Below are 22,029 nucleotides of genomic sequence, written 5' to 3' on the forward strand. Positions count from 1 at the left end.
CTTTACTGAACAGGTTTTGCCGGAATACAATTAAGAATGCTAACGTTCTTACCCCTTGGGCACATTGATTTTCAGTATAAGGCTTTCTTACAAAGTAAGAACTCTTTCTAGGTCTGAGTAACTTTGCGTCTAACTGAATGAAGATGAGTAAGAACATTTAAGGACAGTGCAGTAAGGAAAACTGTCTTTATTCCTTAAGCAGACCAAATTTGTCAGCATACCTTACATAATCACCAGGAAAAGAAGACAGATTTCTCTAAGTCTGTTATGTACCACAGCAACAGAACGGTCCTTCCCATCTGTAAGCAAGAACTGCATTTAATTAAGAATATAATGTTCTGGGGGGGAAAAAGAGTGGGATGAAAGGGAAAAAAAAAAAAATCAGGAAACTCCAAGACAATGACACCAGATCTTAGCAATTACTACAACAAAAGGAATTTCTACATTCTGGGAGCCTCATCACCCTGGCATTGACTTCAGTGAGATAAACTTCCTTACATTCAGAGCTCCAGGAGGGAGAGCTGGGTGTATGCATGTGAAAGAGTCTGTGTGTAGAGTAAATCAATCTGTCAAGCAGTATCAAAGTACATATTTAAGAATTCATGGGCTTTTCATGATCAGAGTTACATAACACAGACTGCATTTCAACTCTTAAGTGGTTTGAATGTAGCTTGAGTTTTAACTAGCTCTAGAGTTTTCCAGCTCATCCTTCAACACACAAAAGCAATGATTTAAATTTTTCTCACCAATCAAATCTTTAGACAGCATTAAAAAGTCTAACAAAAAAAAGGAGAAGCAGCAAACAGAGGAGGTGGAGCCATGTGTGAGAAGATATTATGGTTCACTGAAATCCTTATTTATATTCCAGTTCTTCAAATACAGGCTGAATACAGGAGAAGAAAAAAAATATATATACATATATGAAACTAATGACAACTACCTAATCCTTTCCTTGGAAACTGAGTTATGCACAGGGTGTGAGTATTACAGATCCATAATATTTGTTTCCAACTTGACACCAGCACTTCCAAGTTAGATACCTAAAGGTACTTACACCTCTTCTGCTGCTTCCCAACCACAGACCAGATCATACACCAAAAGCCTCTTTGGATGTTATTCTGACACCAAGAGATCCTCCAAAATGTACAGACTTTATGTGATTATGAATCAAGGCAAAATGTAGTTATTGGAAGAGAGGAAGAGACCTGCCTGCTTCTCTTTCAAGTCCTATAACAGCTACTGCAAGTAAAACAGAGATCAAAAAGCAATTCCTTGTCTCCGAGGCGTCAGGGGAATCATTACGTGGATTAGTACAACTCCTGCAGAGTTACAAAGTGAAGAGCAGTCCATAAAGCTACAAGTCAACAGGATGTGTACTACAATCCCAGTTAAACAATTTAAAAGCACCTTGTAGAAGGTTAGGAATAAAAGAAATGGAAGTAGAAAACTCTTACAACACAGCTTTTGTACCTGCAACATTCCTGAATGAGATCTAATTAAAATCCATGTAACCTATAAAATGAAAGTCATGATCCTTCAACTACAGTCAGACCTTTACTTAATTCTGTGACTGATCTCTACAAACATAGCCTCCAGAATGAGATACTGAGTATAGAATTGGACATACTGCCTCTCTGCACAGAGCTCAACTTCAGATGAGGCCATGCTAATACCAGGCACATCTATGAATGGTAACTTTCCATCACTTTTACTATTGCAGGACACATTTTCTGCACTTATGTCTCAGTATTTCATCATAGAATGGCTTAGTTTGGAAGGGACCTCAAACATCATCTATTCCAACATCCCTGCCTTGGGCAGGGATGTCTCTCAAGTAGACTTAGTTGCTCAAGGCCTCACCCAGCCTAGCCTTAAGAAAAAAAAAAAAAAAAAGGCAGACTTTTTAAAACAGAAATTGAATTTACTTGTAAGCATATCCTTAAAATAATTAAATTGGGGTACAGTAGTAACTGATGTATGAACTATTCAAGGATTTAAACTTCTTGATGTAGATTGCATGTCTCCTTGACAAGCCTCAGGACTACCATGGAAAAAGAATAAGAATTTCTCTTCATGAAAGACACCAACATGGAAGAGAACATTCCCTTTTTGGCTGAGTTTTCAAGATGTTCATTATTTATACTATCTTTAACTCAGCAGCAAAGGCAACTTTTATTGCCTTCCCCATTCCAATTAATACTTCACTAAACAGAGCAATGCTCAGACACTCTTGGCAAACTTTCACATGCATTTCATCACCTATATATGATTTGATTCTGCCCCAGGAGCAACATGAACATAATTGTACTGTATTATGTGCCAACAATCTCATCTGCCAGTAGACTACCACAAAAATGAAGATTTTTCAATGTGCATGAAATTACAAACATTTCCAATACATCATGCCTCCTGGCACAGGGTTTGCATCTCTTCTCTCCCTCCCTTCAAAAATATAAGTGAATCGATTCTCAGCCCTCCAGTGCTTAAGTTCTTTCTAGAGCATCAGTGCTCACAAATTAACTCCACCACCACCAACTCCAGAAGAACCTATTCTGCAGCATCTGTATTTGGCAAGTTTCAAAAATATCTTACCTCCAACCTTCAACACAGAACAGGAGAGATGGAGGGTCAAAATGACTAGAAAAAGCTGACAAAGGAATTAGCTGTTTCAGGCAACTCCTCTCACATTAGGTTGAGTAATTAATTAACTGCCTACATATTTGTGCATAGTGTCTGAGAGGAAAACACCTGTGAACAGCAAACAGCTGGCATCCTGATCAGCCTTTCACCCAAGATGTGTGATAACAGAAAGGCCAATCATCACCCACGGTGTTTGTAGCACACACTAATTAAGGTGTTAATGAAGGTAGGTAGTATGTAAACTTTATCAGTGTGTTACCTCAAGTTTGCCTCTTCTGACCTTCCTATATGCCAAGTTCAGAAGGCCAGCCTCAGACTTCAAACATTATCTGTTTCTACTAAAGGAAAAAACAAGGGGAGGTTTCTATTTGAGCAAGGAGGTAAACCTATAAAATCCACCTGAATTTCTAGACAGTGATCCACTAGTCCAGAAAGATCCAATGTCATTAGATACTTCCCCAGATAGTCTGGAAATTCTTTGCATGCTTAAACTTAATTACCCAGGTGATGATGCTGGCATTCCTGTATTTGCAAATTGGTGCAGCATTTTACGCTGACATATGTTCCCTGAATAGCCACTTCTGGGCTACCCTCAGTTTGCTGTGATAGAAGGCAACTACTGTAAGTAGCTGAAGGTGAATGACACATTTCTACAGAGAAGCATATAGAAAGCAGCCTGGCGAAGTCTAAGCTTTGCTTCTTGGACGAGCTTGAGGATTTTACACAACAATGTAAAGGAACATTGGCAATGGTTACTAACTTAAATTGCACAGAAGAGCAGGGCTCTTCCTGGTGATTTCAGATTACTGATGACTAGCTGTCTTTTCCTTGTCCCTTTTCATAGAATGACAGCATCATTAAGGTTGGAAAAGACCTTTAAGATAATTGAGTCCAACCACAACCCAACTCTCATGACCACTGAAGTATATCCTCAAGCATCACATCTACAGTTTCTTGAATGCCTACAGGGATAGAGACTGCACCACCTCCCTGGGCAGCCTGTTCCAAGGTCTCATGGCTCTCTCAGTAAAGAACATTCTAAACCTTCCCTGGAACAATTTAAACCCATGCCTCATGTCCTATGGCTTATTACTTGGAATAAAAGACCAATACCAGCCTCGCTTCAGCCTCCTTTCACATAGTTGTAGAGAGCGATGAGATCTCCCTCAGCCTTCTCTTCTCAGACTAAACAACCACAGCTCTGTCAGTCGCTCCCTGTATGATGCCCTCTGAACTCCTCACCGTCCTCATTGCTCTTCTCTGGACATGCTCCAGGACCTATATGTCTCTCCTATACTGTGGCATCCAGCACTGAACTCAGTAATGAAGCTGTGGCCTCACCAGGGCCAAGAACAGGGTTCCTTAGAAGTCCACAGATCCCAGTGGTTTGGGCTGGGCAGAATGCTCTTCAATGCATTTCCCTTTGTTTCAGTGAGGGTGGTTGTCAATTAACCTGACTGGGGAAGTCTCTCGAGGTGCTAGAAACCCATTGCAGCCAAAGAAGTTTAATGAGTATTTGAATGAGAGAGGCTGCATGATACAGATCTTCAGAAGTGCCTCTACTGAATGCACAGGGCAAAACCCAAAATTATGACAGGAAGACTGAACTGCTCACTGTGGGCATAGACTTGATGGGGTGGGTCCAGAGAAAGGCCATGAAAAGCATAAGGCATTGGAGCACCTTTGCTACAAGGACAGGTAGAGTGATCTGGGCTTGTTCAGCCTGGAGAATAGAAGGCTCCAGGGACACCCAACAGCAGCCTTCCAGCACCTGAAGGAGGCCTATAAGAAGGCTGAAGAGGGACTGTTGCTAAAGACCTGCAGTGGATGAGGGTCTGAATTTAGAAAATTGGATGTTAAGAACAAGTTCTTCAACATAAGAGTGGTGGAATGCTGGAGCAGGTCGCTCAGGGAGATAGTTGAGGCCACATCCCTGGTGATACTCAAGGTCAGGATTGACAAAGCTCTGAGCAACCTGATCACTAGAATGTCCCTGCTGAGTGTGTAGGGTTTGGACAGACAACCTTTGGAGGTCTCTTCCTCTATAATCAAGCATTTACACTCCTTATGAAGTAGCTAGTTATTTAAAATAGATTGAGTTCTGAACTGCATTAGGGAATTGGCATGTTCATCAATGACTCATTCTAAAAAGAACAAATCTTCAACATGAAGATGAAGTATAATTATACATATTTTTTAAATTATCTTTTAAGGTAAGTAAGTATCAAAATGTAAAAAAAAAAAAATCTGAATACAAAGTGGTTTATGGTAATAAAAAAACAGCATTCATATCAGATCCGTCAGGCTCACTTGGCAAGTGAGATATCCAAGATGAAATCGTTATAAAGGAAAATCAAATCATTGTATCTGCTAACTGATGAAAATCATTCAAACATTGCATAAATTAATCATTACTTTAGTGCTGAAGGCAGCCTTTTTTTTTTTTAATGCATCACAGGAACACAGTTTTACTGATTAACTGTCAGAGGAGACAGAAAACATTTCCTGCCTGAGATGATCTGGGAAATGCAAGAAAGTCATGACCTTTACATTAATCAAACAGAAAAAGATATGCATGTGACAAACAATATTATAATTCTGGCCTAGGGAAATTAAAAAAACGTCTAAAGGACAAGTTAGATGCTCTGATGTCTGTGGTTAAAAAGAAATATACCCTCTAAGACTTGTAGTTGTACAACTTGCACGCTGAGGGAGTGTGGTGGTTGTTAGATGTTGAATGAGGCAAAAGGCTGAGCGCCGTGGCACTGATATGGACCTTAGAGTTGTGAATGAGTGTCAGGCAACTTCAGCTACTGTTCTGCCTCTGCAATGCCAAATAGAAGGGAGATCAGGCTACTGAAAGGTTATGCGTATATGTGCGTGAAGATAAGGGAGGACGAAGAAGAGGTATTCTGATAGCAGAAAATCATTTTAGTAATGATAAAGAAATCAAATCTTCTTATCTCAGATTCTGACCAGCTGCTGGGACAGTCTGCCATTACTGATGGCCTCATTTACTTTAGACATTCTAGGACAGATCCTACTGAGAAGGGAGCAGAACAGGAAAGGGACAGTGCAGTGGTCCTGCAAGTCTGCAAGGGAGGGTACGAACATGCTTGAGAAGTGGGCCTAAGCCAACATCATGAAGCTCAACGAGGCCAAGTGCAAGGTCACTTGGGTCAGAGTGGAAAGGCATTGGAACAGGCTGCCCAGAGAGGTGGTGGAGTCACCATTCCTGGAGGTGATTAAGAAATGTGTGGACATAGCACTTCAGGACATGGTTTAATGGCTGTGGTGGTGCTACATCAGTGATTAGACCAAATGACCTGTTGTGGAAGGCCAAAATAGGCCTAAACATGTCCTGGCTTGTCCAGACATGTTTTCTGATCAGGTCAGAGATCATCAGCCTCTTTCCCAGCACCCTGTTTAGATCCTGGGAATATCTAGAAGGCTAAGAAGACAATGACAGAACTTCCTACAAGTGTTTGGGTATTGTCTGGAAACTGTAGTTAGCCCCAGGAATCTGGAGACAATATTTCATGAGTAAATACTCAAAAGCCTCTTTGCAAAACTCTGTGAAACTCTAAGTGAATCCAAGTGCCTTCTGCTTTAAGCAGAAAGAAGCTTCTCAAGTCCCTCTAGTGGACTAGTGGTACAATCAACCACAAGAACCTCTTTCCAGTTCTAATGGTTTCATGTTTGTTATATTTTTGCTAGTTATTTTTTTGAGTGTCCTAGAGCCTTTGTTTCCATTTGTGTAATGTTTTTCATGACTGTGCAAAGAATCTATTATTAAAAATACTGGTTGGTGGTGAGAGTCCTGAATACCAAAATTAATAAACTATATTATATTTTAAAATAAAATCTTGCATCATCCAGTCATAACATGACCTTAAAGGTCTTTTCCAACCCAAACAATTCTATGATTCTGTGATTATTTTTTTTAATACATATGCTAACTGCCTTTGACAAATGTCTTACTTTGTAGTTTCACTGTGGAAAACTACAAGGAGTTTTTTGTTTGTTTTCAAACCACAGTAGCACCTATATTATTTCCAAGTCTGTCACCTCATAACTGGATGTGATGGTTTGGGAGGTACCTGCCCCACCACCACCAAAGAAATCACCCAGATTAGACTCAGCCAGCTGGATGGAAGTTAAGGAATGAAGCTATATTTACAGCTTAGCACAATTATACAAGCAGACATTTACAATATATTACAAATATATACAGATACATACAGAAATATACAAGTTGAAAGTAATACAGAAACATAATATCCCTCCCAAAACAATCAGATTGCCAGGAGGCTCCCAACCCAAACCTCCTCCCACCTTCCCTCTCTTTCCCTCCCTTCAGAAAAAAAAAAAAAAAAAAACCCAAACAGATCAATCCCTGTATATCTCACATGATAAATCTGGAGAGATCTGAGGTGAGATGTCAAAAAGATGACAAAAGGTTAGGGGAAATAAAGGGTTAGACTGGTTTAGAGTTAAGGCAGATGCAACCACACACAGACTGCCAGGGAGAAGAAGAACTGAGAAGTGTGTGAGAGGCATCCTATTTAAATTTTGACTAGTTGTGTTTCTCAGCAGAAGAATGAGTGATACAGTGTGGTTTTTTTCTTTCTTCTCACAGCTAAGGATTTAATGTCTCTCAATAAAATATTCCAATTAGCCTCAAACCAGTACAATGGAGAAGGAGTTGGGTTTTTTTCCATAAGACCATACGCATGATAATGATGCGATACTGCAAAAGCCAGTATGGAAAAGCCTGATGGCTCTTCTTATCTGAAAGTCAAGAAGCTGCACAAAGATTAAGTTTCCAAAGGAAAAAAGCCATTCATTACTTTCAGCTAACTTTAAGCTTTGATTCCTCTATCTATACAAGTCATTACTTTTTCACAAGAAGCAAAATAGTCTTGTTCCATAGCTGAAGCAGCTGTTGAAAACTTAGCAACACAAGTATTAATCACTGCATTCTCTTCAGTTTTTAACAGAGAAGACAAGAACTTTTCCTCTCCAAGAACAAAGCAAGAGAGCTCAGCTTCACGGCATTAATTTTGACAAATATTCGTGAAACCAGAAGTTACTAAGTCTAAAACCCAAGAAATAGCTCATATTTAACTAAATACATTTTCACAACTATTCTCATTAACCTGTTCTCATATAGGCTTATATTTTAAAGAGAAAATAATTCCTTGCTTCCATTTCCTATGCTATTTTAGCTTCATGCTTTCTCAGAGCAGCTGTGCCAAACTTCATATTCATTCAGACAATTTCTTCATGCTATTTTCCAGCTACTTTTCTGTTAATAGAAATGTGGGTTGTGAGCCATAAAAAGTGCACATTTTAAAAGCACCAGTGAGAGTCAGAATTTTGGTGCCATTGAATTTCAGTTGCAGATGTGATTTCACCTTCTTAGGTCCCTTGAAAACCACTTATTTTTCAGAACAAGTGCAAATCTGTTATTGTCTACAATGACAATCTGCAAGTTATTAATTTTAACTTCTGAGATATTTAATTGAATCACCAGAATTTCTTTACTGCAAAACTTAGTGTATACCACAATGTAATTTTCCATTAATGTAACAGAATCTTATGTCAGAGTCTAGAGCCTAGACCTTCTAGATAGCTTTCATAGCTGTGTATGCCACTGCATTGCTGCACCATTTCCTTACGTTCTCTGTGGCTCAACTTACTCATCTGGGACTTGGACAGGCTTTGAGCACTGGGTCCAGGCCAACTTCATGAAGTCCAACAATGCCAAGTACTAGGTCTTACACCTGAGTTGGGACAATCGCAAGCACAAACCCAGGCTGGGCAAGGAGTGGCTCAAGAGCAGTCTCCAGAAGGCCTTAGGGGTGTCAGCTGATGAAAAAACCCAACAGGAGCCAGCAACGGTCACTGACAGCCCAGGAGGCAACTGTGTGTTGGGATGCACTGAAAATGGTGACATCAGCAGGACAGTGTTCCAGTGAGTTCTTTGGGGACCAGGGAACTCTTTCAGATGGGTACCCTCCCTGGGTACAGTTTCAACACTTTATTATAGCTCAAATACTAAAACTATACCGAGAAAGGTATACTGGAAACTACAATGCTTATAGCTCAAATACTAAAATCACAGAGGGAAAGGCATATGACAAAGAAAGAATGCTGAGTAACTCTATTCACCAAAGAGCAGGTTATACTCACCCTATCTAACTGACCAGCAAAACTCTGAGATGCATAGATCACAGGGCTGGCAGGTGCTTATCTGCTTAAGGTAGGCATCCCCACTGGGAACTGCACCATCGTGGTGGTAAGACTGGTGCTGCTCCAACCCAGCTACCTAGGCTCTCAGTATGTATGGGTTCAGAATTCTGTCACTTATGGCCAGGACATCCCAGAAGGCTGAAGAAAGGAGAATGGAGCTCCTCCTTTATTTTGGAATCTGTTACATATCATCAATCCCGACTGCTCATGCGCATACTTGCAAACCCTCTTTCCCCTGGATCTCATCTCTAGCAACTTGGTGATTATTGACCTGTTGTAACTTCTGATCAAACACTTGCCAACTCTTCCCTCTTACAGACAGGGAGGAGATTCTGCCCTTCTGCTCTGGTGAGACCCCACCTGGAATACTGCAGTCCATTCTGGTGCCCCCAGCACAAGAGGGACATGGATTTACTAGAGCCGGTCCGAATGAGGGCCACAGTGATGATCAGAAGGCTGGAGAATCTACTCTATGACTGAAAGAGTTGGGGCTGTTCAGCCTTCTGAAGTGAGCCTACAAGAAAGCCAGGAAGGGACTTTTCACAAAGGCTTGTAGTGATAGGACAAAAAGGAATGGATTGAAATTTCAGGAGGGCAGATTTTAACAACAATTTCTCTTTGCATAAAATCTATGCATCTGACCATGAAAAAGGTGTTTCTCCTAGAAATATTAGCAAATGTGAGTAAGCTATAAAATTAAACTTTCAGAAGATTAAGCTTTCAGAAGCTGGAGGAAATCTGAGCTCCTACAAAACATATAGTGACAATAAGAAAATTATCCAATGAGAGAAAATGGAACAATTGGCATGGATGAGGCTGGCATGCACTTCTGGAGACATCCCTGCTCAGCCAGAGGGCTGTGTCCACATGGGTTTTGCCTATCTCCAGGCATGGATACTCTACAGTCACCCTAGACAAACTGCCCTGGTGTTTGCCCCCCTAACAAGAAAAGTGTGTCTTCTGATGTTTAAAAGGGTCTGTGTCCATTGCCTCTTTTCCTGTCACTGAGCAACATCTGGAAGAGTCTATCTGTCCTCTTTACACACTCCCTTCATGCAAAGACTCACCTTACCCTTCTTTTCTCCAGGCTTGAATAGTCCCAGTTCTCTCAGCCTCTCCTCATGTGAGAGATGCTCCAAGTCCTTTTGAGTTTCAGTGGCTCTTCTTTGCACATACTGTAGTCTGTGTCCTTCTAGTACCAGGCAGCCCAGCACTGTCCATATAATGTACTTGTTCCCCAAACCCAGATCTTCTTAAGTGGTTTGAAATTGTATGGTTATGACTTCATCTATCCTGCTCAAATGCATTTTCATTAAAATCTTTATCTTTTACCACCTCTTCACAGATGAAACACCTTGTAAAAATCAATAAGTGCTTAAGGTCTGGATCAATAGTATAATATGGCATTTAGTCTTTATGTGAGAACAAACTGCTCTAATTGCCTCCTCATTTAGTTTTAGGATCCTTGGTTAATTCAGAATCTCTGTCCTTCATATTTGTACATCATATTCCTTTACTTTTTGCACAGGTTTTAGTCTGCTTTGCTCATTGCCTCTCATTTGACAACAGTTTTTTCAAGGCAATAATGATTAATATTTACCACCTTAGCAACGGAGGAAGGACATGGACCTAATGGTCCAGAGGAGGGCCACAAAGATGATCGGGGCACTGGAACACCTCTGCTGTGAGGACAGGCTGAAGGAGCTGGAGTTGTTCAGCCTGGAGAAGAGAAGATTCTGGTGAGGCCTAATAGCAGCCTTCCAGTGTCTGAAGGGGGCCAACAAGAAGGTAGCTGAAGGACTCGTTCCAATGGGTCTACAGTGATAGGGCAAGGGGCAATGGTTTGAAATGAGAGAAGAGCAGATTTAGATGGGATGGTTGGAACAAGCTCTTGACCATGAGGGTGGTGGAACACTGCAACAGGTTGTCCAGGGAAGTAGTTGAATCCCCATCCTTGGAGATATTTAAGCTTAGACTAGATGAAGCTCTGAACAATCTGCTCTAGTGGAGGATATCCCTGCAGACTGCAGGGGCATTGGACTACATGATCTTTGGGGGTCCTTTTCAACCCAAACCATTCTATTATTCTATGATAATTATTTCCTACCATACAGTTACTCTGACTGTAAAATAATTATTTTTAATCTCTTTACCTACGTGAGTCCACAGTACTTAATTTGTGTAGGTGCATGTAATCGATGTAAATACCTTGTAACAAACTTCCCGTTTTCTGCAGGACAACTGAATCAGTTCAATCACAGAGCAGCTGATGTCACTCACAGGAAATATTTACCTGTCCATACCCTTTGGATATGCAGACTGTTTTCAGTAAAATAACAGCTTCTGGGCGAGTAAACTTGGGATTGTGATCAGGGACATCCTCTATTAGAGCAGGTTACTCAGAGCCTTGTCCAGCTTCACCTTGAATATCTCCAGGGATGTGGGCTCAACTACCTCCCTGGGCAATCTCTTTCAGTATTACACCACCCTCGTTGTCAAAAACTTGTTTCTAACATCTAATCTAAATCTCCTCTTCTCTCATTTCAAACCATTGCCCCTTGTCCTGTCACTGCAGGCCTTTGGAAACAGTCCTTCTGCAGCCTTCTTGCAGGTCCCCTTCAGGTACTGGAAGGCTGCTATTAGGTCTCCTCAGAGCCTTCTCTTCTCCAGGCTGGAAACCACAAACATTGGTGAAAGGAGTACAGCCGGACATGTTTCCTAAGGAGCTAATAGATGCTAGTAGCAGATTAATTCTGTGAGTGCATGATTTTATGCTGGGAAATCCTGAGGAAGGACAAGGTAACAGCAAGGCAGAGATTTGTCATTGAAACAGGGCTTTCAGTAGAGGTTTCTCAGCTTATTTCTTTTCTTCCCTCAGGCACTGCAATTTCGGAAGTAAAGCAAAGGGAACTGTAATAGGTCTCTGATTGAACCACTGACATTTTCCTTAGCTAAGAGCAAGTGCTGCATGTTACCTTCTGTGAGGTGTGACAAAGTGTTGGACAAACACTGGACACATGTTTCATAAATAAATGATAGGCATATAGCAAATATATCTGTAACATGCTCTTATGTACAGGTACTGAAGATATCATGAGATTTTGTGATAAAAGCGTTGTGACAAGGCAGGAAAATAAAAGTATTACAAATATAAGCTTGAAGATAAATAGTAATCAGATACTACCTGAAAGAAACTGTTAGATAGATGGTTTAGGAACTGGTACTTTCTGTTAAAAGCCTCCTCCAAACCTCAGAATACCAAATGACCTAGGTATAAACAACAGCAAGACTGTTTGAATTTGGTTTTCAAATGCTGCTGTACACTCAGCACCACCATCAAGTCAGAAAATTCAAAATAATTTTGAGCACCTTAGAGTTGAGTTGCTTACATTTGTTTTATTCAAAGTCCTCCTGATATTACTGATATCTATTTACAGAAAGACAGCTACAGCAGACTAGGAAATAGCTGGATAGATTCTTCTTCAGCTCAGCATTCTACTCCAAGCATATATTTTGGAAGCATGTGTAGGCAACATGGAAAAGAATTACTTCAGTTCTTCAGAAAACACAGAAGTGTGCAAAGGTGAACTATGAAAAAATATTTCCTTTCCAATTTCTATTGCTGAGAATCAATCTGGCTGGAGGTTGCAGTCAAAAGAGATATAAAATCACAGTATTTGGAAGTCTGCTTTTTAAACTAGGATTAATACAGGAAAAGCTGGAAGAAATACAAATGGCTTTTGATATACAGGAGGTCAGACAACATGAGGAAATAGTCTAAAGACCATGAAGACCTCTAAAGTTCTTAACAATTGTTAGTATGAATTTTATTCCTGACTTGGCTCAACCATTTTTCCTAAAATGTAAAGCATTAGTTTGGGCAAAGTGTCCTCTCTTAAATATCCTACTGAAGTTTTCTGTGCCTTCTTATGCAAAATCTAATCCTGTCCATATTCTCCCTCTGTAACCAGGAAGAGAACCAAGACTGCCTGACATGATGGACACTGTTGTAGACTCATGCATTAGTGGGCAGAGAATAAAAAGCAAAGCAGGAAACTGTTTATAGCAAGAAGTATGCATACACATCCAATCATCAAAGAAGCAGAGAGTGAATAGCAAAGCCAGCAGTCTAAATTTTGATGGGACGTGATCATAACAGGTGTTCCAGGTATTGAATGGTCCTGGACATGGATGGAAAATAACCGAATAGGATTGGCAGGCATCCAAACTGTGCAACTGGATAGGCTCAAAGGATCACAAACAAGTAAGATGAGATGAATCAATAAGCAAGTCTGCCTCAGGATAGGCAGGAGTGTGTGTAAGAACAGCATACAGATAAATGGGTGTCCACTCATTGAATCATAGAATGGCCTAGGTTATAAGGGACCTTAGACATCATCTAGTCCAACTCCCCCACCACGGGCAGGGACACCTCTCCAACTAGGCTCATCTGCTCAAGGCCTCATCCAGCCTGGCCTTGAACTCAACAAACAAAACACACATTGGGAAGAAGCAAGGAGCAGCATGCACTACAAGTGGGAGAAACCACAAAGGACTACAAGGCCACCAAACTTCATGTTAGATGATGACATCATTCCTAGAGAAGGCTATTTACTATGGCCACACCACAACAGCTTATTATCACAAACAGAACTGAAATGATTGCTAAAAGGGAAGAAGTAGAAATCTGTGTGAAAGCTGACAGGGCAAACTCAGGCTAAGAAACCAATCTTAGAAAGGGCACTATGGAGTCCCAGGCTGTCATGAATGAAATCAGTGTTAGTGGAAACTGCAGCCTCTCCTTATGCAGCATCACTTAACTAAACACGGTTTGCCCCAGCAAACACAGAAAGTGCTCACATTGTCACCTGGAATATCTTACATAGCCAGACTATTACTTTTTCCAGTTTTAAAATAACAGGCAAACAAAACTCCATCAATAGCAAGTAATTCTCCACAAAATAAATGGTGTATAGGAAGGCAAACAACAGTAATGCTGTTGTGGAAGAAAACCATAATTCCTGGTCATACATTTATTTGTGAGTTTAGATTGAAATGGTATCTTTAATTAAAATGATTAAAAGCTCAACTCAGGGTTGTGGTGTTGTACAAATGAACATCACAATGACATTCACTGGAGAGTTGCCAAAATTTAAAAGCATCAGAAGTCTGATGACCTTTCTTTTTCTGGAGAGAGAATCAGTTTACTAGACTGCACACGGCTAAAATCCAAAGCGCTCAGAGTAGCACATCCTTAAAAACTGTTACACCAGACCTCAATATTTAAATTATCACTTGCAGTGCTGAGCAATTCAAAGTGCCATGGATTTCTATTTCAGCTGCCTGTGAGTCAAAAGATCACTGTCACGTGGCACACTATCTGCCAAAAGGAATGCAAATCTTTTTTTCAATGCTGGGTATGTCTCCACTAGATGACAACAGAAGAGGATTTCCTCACATATATTTTTCTGTGCTCCTTGAGCTTTTTGAGTATGCTCTCATATTACCCAATAGCCCACACCAAGTTATACAATCATAGAATGGTTTGGGTTGGAAGGGACCTCCAAGAGTCACCTGGTCCAATCCCCCTACAGTGAACAGGGACATCCTCTGCTAGATTGAGTTGCCTGGAGCACTGCAAGGTAAAACATATCTCATGTCATCTTTCTGCTTAGACTTTCTGCCTCCAGCTTTTCATCTAAAAAGGTCTTAGGTTTTATCTGCCAATGCTGATAAACTGTTCTGGTTACCCCAGAACACTTCTTAGGCCCTTATGTTTAGGCATATGAATCATTTACTGCATTTCTAACATTAGAGAGATTAAGACAAGTTTTATTTAATTGCTCCAATTTTGAAGTTCCACTTCTTAGAGCTGAGTGGAAAAAAACTTTATCCTTAATGATGTGATTAGAAAAGTTAGAATCAGAAGCATATTTTGCCAACTTCAGTAATGCACCAATTTGCTGTGAAATAACTTATTTGTGTACAACAAATCATAGGTTGCACTAGAGGTTGGTAAATACACTCTATGCTATGATTAAAGCCTTGTTCCACACACTGGTTTCCATAAACCGAATAAGAGACTTCTGGATCTGAGCTGTTGCTTGAGATAAACAATGTTTTGATTAGCACACTAATAGTAGCAGACTCTTAAGAGGGCATATTCTGTCTGCTGATTTCCCAACTGTTTTTTTCTCAAACACCAACTGCCCCCAGTTCTTTGCTAACCAGATTGTGATTCCTGTGTAATGCTAAGAGTGCAGATGGAGAAATTAACAGGGCTGACAACCACCTGCAATGCCCAAAATTTGGAGTCATTGATTACAGAATCCTAGAATGGTTTGGGTTGGAAGTGACCTCCAAAGGTCATCTAGTCCAGCTCCCCTGCAGTCAGTAGGGACATCATCCGCTAGAGCAGGTTGCTCAGAGCCTTGTCCAGCCTCACCTCGAATATCTCCTGGCATGGGGCCTCAACTACCTCCTTAAGTAACCTTTTCCAGTATTCCACCATCCTCATGCTAAAGAACTTGTTCCTAACATCCAATCTAAATCTGCTCTTCTCTCATTTCAAACCATCACCCCTTGCCTTATCATTGCAGGCCTTTGGAAACAGTCCCTCTGCAGCCTTCCTGTAGCCCCCCTTCAGGTACTGGAAGGCTGCTATTAGGTCTCTCTTATGTTCCATATTATGTTGCAGATGAAAAGGGTCCACGCACATTACAGTCTGCATTAATAAAGCTACCACTGGTTTAGGTCAGAAGGCATTATTTTTCTTACTCATCATTTCTGCAACATCCAAAACATCAGGAGTAATAGCAGAGTAAGTTTTCTTCCTGGGATATAATTTCACTACAGTAACAATATTTGGCCCAAAATATCATTTTAGAATTTATCATATCCATTTCTCAGATCTGGTGGAAATACTTTTTTTCAATTCATATCAATCAGTACTACGCAACAGAAGATAGGAAATGTTGATACTAGTGCATAAAATGATATAATTATAATATATAATCCATTTTTGTGGACTCACAGTAAGTATTCCATAGTGGGGAAAAAAAAACAAAACAGGAACTCTCACAGCCATGCATATAGGGTACCAAAGTGTGATCAAACAAATAAAACAAGCCACAGAAATGACTCCTTTTCTTGCCTTTGTAGTTTCTGCTCTATGCTTCTCAAAATATTGTTATTATAAAAGACATTTAGAGGAGGATTCTGTGTTTGTTTTAGCATGACTGGTAAAAATTAGTCCAAACACCTCAGTTAACAGAATATCATTCAGTCAGCTGATTGCAAACTTCTGTCTAGGCTCTGGTTCACCTCTGACAATACAAACATGCACATTTAAAATGTATTATTTTCTACTGCTCTGAATAAAGCAACAGAATAACTAAACAACACTGAATGTCAGCAGCATTCTGGAAATATTTGTGGCCTTTCATATCCACAAAAAGCAGTCTTTCCTCTCAAGAACAATACCAACACTCTTTGATTTAACAGATGGACATTAAAGTGCAACTGGCCCTTTTTTTTTAAATCATGGAATCACTGAGGCTGGAAAAGACCTTTAAAAGCATTGAGTCCAACCATAACCCAGCTACCACCATATTCTGAAGCACCAAATCTATAGGTTTGTGAATGCCAACAGGGATGGTGGCTCCACCACCTCCCTAAGCAGCCTGTTCCCCACCTTGCCACTCTCTCAGTAAAAAAAAACCCAAAACTAACGTCCAATCTAGCCATCCCCTGGCATAATTCAAACCCATTTCCTCTCATCCTACTGCTAGTTAACTGGGAGAAGAGACCAACACCAGCCTCACTCCAACTTCCCTTCAGGTAGCTGTAGCTCCCTTCAGCCTTCACTTCTGCAGACTAAACAACCCCAGCTCTCTCAGCTGCTCCTCATGTGATGCCTTCCAAATCCCTCACCAGCCTCATTGCTCTTCTCCGGACATGCTTCAGGACCTCAACGTCTTTCCTGTACTGTGGTGCCCAGACCTGAACACAGCACTCAAGCTGTGGCCCCACCAGGGCCAAGTACAGGGGCACCATCACTTCCCTACTCCTGCTGGACACACAGGTTTTGTTCCAGAACAGGATGCTGTTGGCCTTCTTGGCCACCTGGGCACAATCATGGCTCACGTTGATGATCTTTGAGGACTCTTCTGACTGGATGTTTCTGTGATTCTGTGAAGTCAGATCAAATATCATGAACAAAAGCCAGGCACAGCATCAAAGAAACAGAGGTACTATGAATTCTGCAGAAACCAATACAAAAGGAATTTACAATGTAAAGGAAAGGTAAAGAGCAGGATTTCCCAGGGGGCAGTAAGAATCTCACAATAATTGAGTGAATAACTAGTGTTTATTGCCACAGGTGTAAGTCAGAAGATCTTGGGAGGATGTGATTATTCAGAAACAACTGAAAAAATAGGACGTGGTGTAAACCTTTATCAAATACAGGAGTTTATTTTGTGTCAGAGATAAGGTAAAAATAGAGTGAGATAAGAAGTGTCTGGTACGGTCAGAGGAGCTAACAAAGAATATGATAAGAGAATGGGGAGGGATGTTAAGTGGCACAGTTGGCATGAGAAGGGAAAGAAATGACTCACAGAATGTCTTAGGTTTGATGAATCTTAGAGATCATCTACTCCAAACTCCCCACAATGGGCAGGGATGCCTCTCAACAAGAATTCGCTGCTCAAGGCTTCATCCAATAAGGCCTTGAACATTCCCAGTGAGGAGGCATCCACAACCTCCCTAGGAAACCTATTCTAAAGTCTTACCCTGCTCACACTGAAGAACTTCTTCCAAAGATCTAGTCTAAACCTACTCTCCCTCAGCTTCAAACCATTCCCTCTTGTCTTGCTGCTAGACACCCTTATGAAAAGTCCTTCTCCAGCCTTCCTGTAGGATTCCTTCAGGTATTGCTAAGAAGCTCTAAGGTCTGCCCAGAGTCTTCTGAGGCTGAACAACCCCATCTTCCTCAGCCTATCCTCACAGCAGAGGTGTTCCAGTCCTCCTCCAGACTCTCTCCAACAGCTTTTTCTCCTTCTTATGCTGGGGACACCAGAACTGGATGCAGTATTCAAAGTGGGGTCTCACCAGAGCACACTGAAGGGGTAGAAACCCCTTTCTTGCCCTGCTGGCCACACTCCTCTCAATGCAGCCCAGCACAGAATTTGCCTTCTAGGCTGCATGAGGGCACTGCCAGCTCATGGTGAGCTTCTCTTCAATCAACACCCCTGAGTCTCTTTCTCAGATCAGCTCTCAAACCACTCTGCACCCAGCCTGGATTTGTGCCTAGAGCCTAGATTTGTGCCAGGATGAGTAGTAGAAATAGAAGCAGGAGGATCAAGTGTTTTAATAAACCTCAAAGTTTATTAGGACTTTTTTGCCCTGCAGATCTCTTCCCACATTAAAGGTTTCATTTCCCCAGAATAAAGGTTTCATTTTCATCAGACTTTTCAATGAAAAATATTGACTTTTTGTCACAGAAAACAGAGCTTTCCCTTAAACAGCATTTCTCCACAATTTTCCGATTGTCCTTCTGGAAAACTGTCACCAGTCTCATGATTTGGTCTACTGCTTTGCTGACAGAGACATATCCATGCAAACTCCAAGTCAGCTTAAGCACCAGTACCAGCTGTGGGACAGTGTGAAATAATGTGTCATGGTGACTCCATGCGTACAGATCCGCATCGCCAGGTTTAGGATTTACTTGAGTAGGACAGTTCAGGCTACACACTGTGACTGCATTTTGGCTTGCAGTTTGGCTTGAGAGATTGTTTCAGACTTCTAAGAGTGTGAAAAGCTGGGCCATTCAGTCTGCACCCTCCTGGCTGTCCTAAACATCTTAGCAAGCTTTTTCAGGAAGAGTTGAGGTGTTAGGGCCAGCAGGACAGCTGAGTAAATAGCAGTAGTGGAACAGGAAAAGTTTGAGTTATGAGGTTTCAAAGATAGGAAGAAAGCAAAAGGACACACTAGTGGATAATAGTACGCTAGATCAAAGTCAAGGACCTCAAAGATCTAAGGCTGGACAGTGGCTTTATGGCAGGGGTCCTCAAACTACGGCTCATGGGCTGGATATGGCCCCCCAGGGTCCTCAATCCAGCCTGCCGGTATTTACAGAACCCCCCTGCCCTCCCCTCACTGGGGGCTGGGGGGGAAACCAAGCAGCCACTTCCTGCCACTTAATCCACTCACCGGACTCCGCACCCACCATGCACCTGCCAGGACTGGGCTGGAACCAAACTGTAGCCCAGCCCCTGACACTGCTGGGCTGGAACCAAACTATAGTCCGGCCCCTGACACTGCTGGGCTGGAACCAAACTATAGTCCGGCCCCCGACACTACTGGGTGGAACCAAACTATAGCCCAGCCCCTGACACTACTGGGCTGGAACCAAACTATAGTCCGGCCCCTGACACTGCTGGGCTGGAACCAAACTATAGTCCGGCCCCCGACACTACTGGGTTGGAACCAAACTATAGCCCAGCTCCTGACACTACTGGGCTGGAACCAAACTATAGTCCGGCCCCTGACACTACTGGGCTGGAACCAAACTATAGTCCGTCCCCTGACACTACTGGGCTGGAACCAAACTACAGTCTGGCCCCTGACACTGCTGGGCTGGAACCAAACTATAGTCCGGCCCCCGACACTACTGGGTTGGAACCAAACTATAGCCCAGCTCCTGACACTCCTGGGCTGGAACCAAACTATAGTCCGGCCCCTGACACTACTGGGCTGGAACCAAACTATAGTCCGTCCCCTGACACTACTGGGCTGGAACCGAACTATAGTCTGGCCCCTGACACTACTGGGCTAGAACCAAACTACAGTCTGGCCCCCGACACTACTGCACTAGAACCAAACTATAGTCTGGCCCCTGACACTACTGTGCTAGAACCAAACTTCAGTCCAGGCCCTGACAGTGTCTGAGGGACAGTGACCCAGCCCCCTGTTTAAAAAGTTTGAGGACCCCTGCTTTAGGGCAATAAAGCCACAGAGCAAAGATGGAGGGAATGGAAGACTTGGTCCAGATCTTGCCTTTAAATAAGATGTCATAGGAAATTCTTTACAAAAGGATAAAAAAAAGAAATCCAGATCAACTATGGATTTATCAAAAATATTGAACTCATTTTACTCAAAACATAAAACAATCAGAGAGTGGAATGGTTTTCTGCCAAGTTCCTCTACTGGAACAGCTAATGAATAACCTACTATGCTGAAAATCTCTCATCTTCCACAATGTTTTATATCAGGTATCACTGCTAATAACATCTATTTTCAGAGAACCTAATATCAGAGTAGATTTGCTCAGTATAATTTAAATGTTAATTAAAAAAATAAAATAAACCCTCAACCAGAAGAGGACTTGACAATAAAGGAATCTCAGCCAAATGTCTCCAACCTGAGACAACAATTACTCTCAAGAGAATAGGTACTGTCAGTTTCTTGAATTCTCCCCCAGTCTGCTTTTACTCTGCACTGAGAGGAAGATAAAGAAGGAAATCGAAACCTCTACCTTCTGGGATTAATAGATCTGGACAAAATACATTTGCCTACTAAAGAATTAACTAACTTCAACATTCAATAAGCACATCAGTGAAATAATATAAACTGAAGAGATTTAAGAGCCCAACCAATTACTCAGTAAAATGCTAACTAAGTCTTCATGCTTGTCTCTGGCTGCTTTTAGTTCAAGACAATGATATAAAGATAAAGCTCCCATAATAATTCCATGACGATTCTGTTTGGAGATAGCAACTGAGATCAAGGCCTCTTTGTGCAGGGCACAGATTAATAAACTAATAAAAGAGTCACCTGCTCTCTTGCTCTCTGCAAGGATTTTTCAATTCAGGATACCTGTAGGTAGGGTTTAGAGTTTCCACACAGGAAGGTCAAACCTCCATTTTCTCTATGTGGAGATTTAGCAGTGATACTTGAGCACTGAGAAACCTTGTCATTATTGCTAGTTTGAAAATCATTCATTTCAGTAGCTTGCTAGTACAGGATCAAGAGCATGGAGAAATGAAGATTAAACCCAGAAATGAGGATCAAATCCAAAATGGAACCCCAAAACCACAAGTATTGCTATTGCAGCTTTTCTGCATCCACAGAAATTCTCACAATAAGCCTGTGTCATCTGGAGTATGTCCAGAGAACATTTTCAGGTATCAGCAGTACCACCTGAGGTCATTCATATGATCTAGAGGACTTCTTTGGAAGTGAAAGTCTAGCAAGCAGGATTGTTTAGCAATTCAAACAATGTGAAATAGCCAGAAGGCGTCATTTCTTTAGATTAATAAAGAATAACCCAAAGGACTCTGATGTCAAAGCACAACCAAAGAACCACTCAAAGCCTCAGCACTTCATTTCCTCAAACTTTTGACAATATGTCCTGAGAGATACTGTTTTTCTTCAAAGTGACACAGTCTTAACTTCTGTTCACTGAATCAGGAATCTGATGTGGAACCAACTGCGGTCATGTTACCAATACTGAAATACATTTTCAGCACCGACAGGTTTGTACTAACCCTCGAAGGGCACAGTATCTTTCAAGGTGTTTATTTTATGCTTTCCATCAGAGGAGACATTTCCAACTAATTAAACCCCTAAGTGCCCAAGGCCTTTGTAACTTCCCCGATTTAAATAAGCTCGGAATAGTCACAGAACTGGCCCTAGGGAGAAACAAGAGCCTTTGCTAAGTCACAGATGGCCAGCACTTCAGAAAAGGAGACCTGTACTCAAAACTCAACAGTCAGCAGCATTGTTCCCTACTTACAAAGTGCAAGCCCTAAATATTTCTATAAAACATTGCGATGGTTTGGGTGTTATCTGCCCCTCTACACACTTAAGAAAATCACCCAGACTATAGTCAGTGGCCAGAAATTACAGAACGAAGCTTTCTATTTACAGCTTAGCACAATATACAAGCAGGTATTTACAATATGTACAGCTGTATACAGAAATATGTAAGTCGAAAAGTAATACAGAAACACAACTCCCCTCCCAGAAACCTGAGTCCCCAGGAGGGGCTCTCACCCACCCTTCCGCCTCCTTCCCAACCTTCTACCTTATCCCAGACTTTGCCTTACGTTTGGAGAATCGGCCAGAGGGGTTAGG

At 41.5% G+C, this 22,029-nt stretch overlaps 1 protein-coding gene across 1 annotated transcript in view; it reads right to left on the reverse strand.

Annotated features, from left to right (window-relative positions):
• MAGI2 (membrane associated guanylate kinase, WW and PDZ domain containing 2) overlaps nucleotides 1–22,029 on the reverse strand; it is a 760,890-nt gene that overhangs the window by 692,612 nt on the left and 46,249 nt on the right.

The sequence above is a fragment of the Pogoniulus pusillus genome, chromosome 4, assembly GCF_015220805.1.
Source record: "Pogoniulus pusillus isolate bPogPus1 chromosome 4, bPogPus1.pri, whole genome shotgun sequence".
Lineage (NCBI taxonomy): Eukaryota > Metazoa > Chordata > Aves > Piciformes > Lybiidae > Pogoniulus > Pogoniulus pusillus.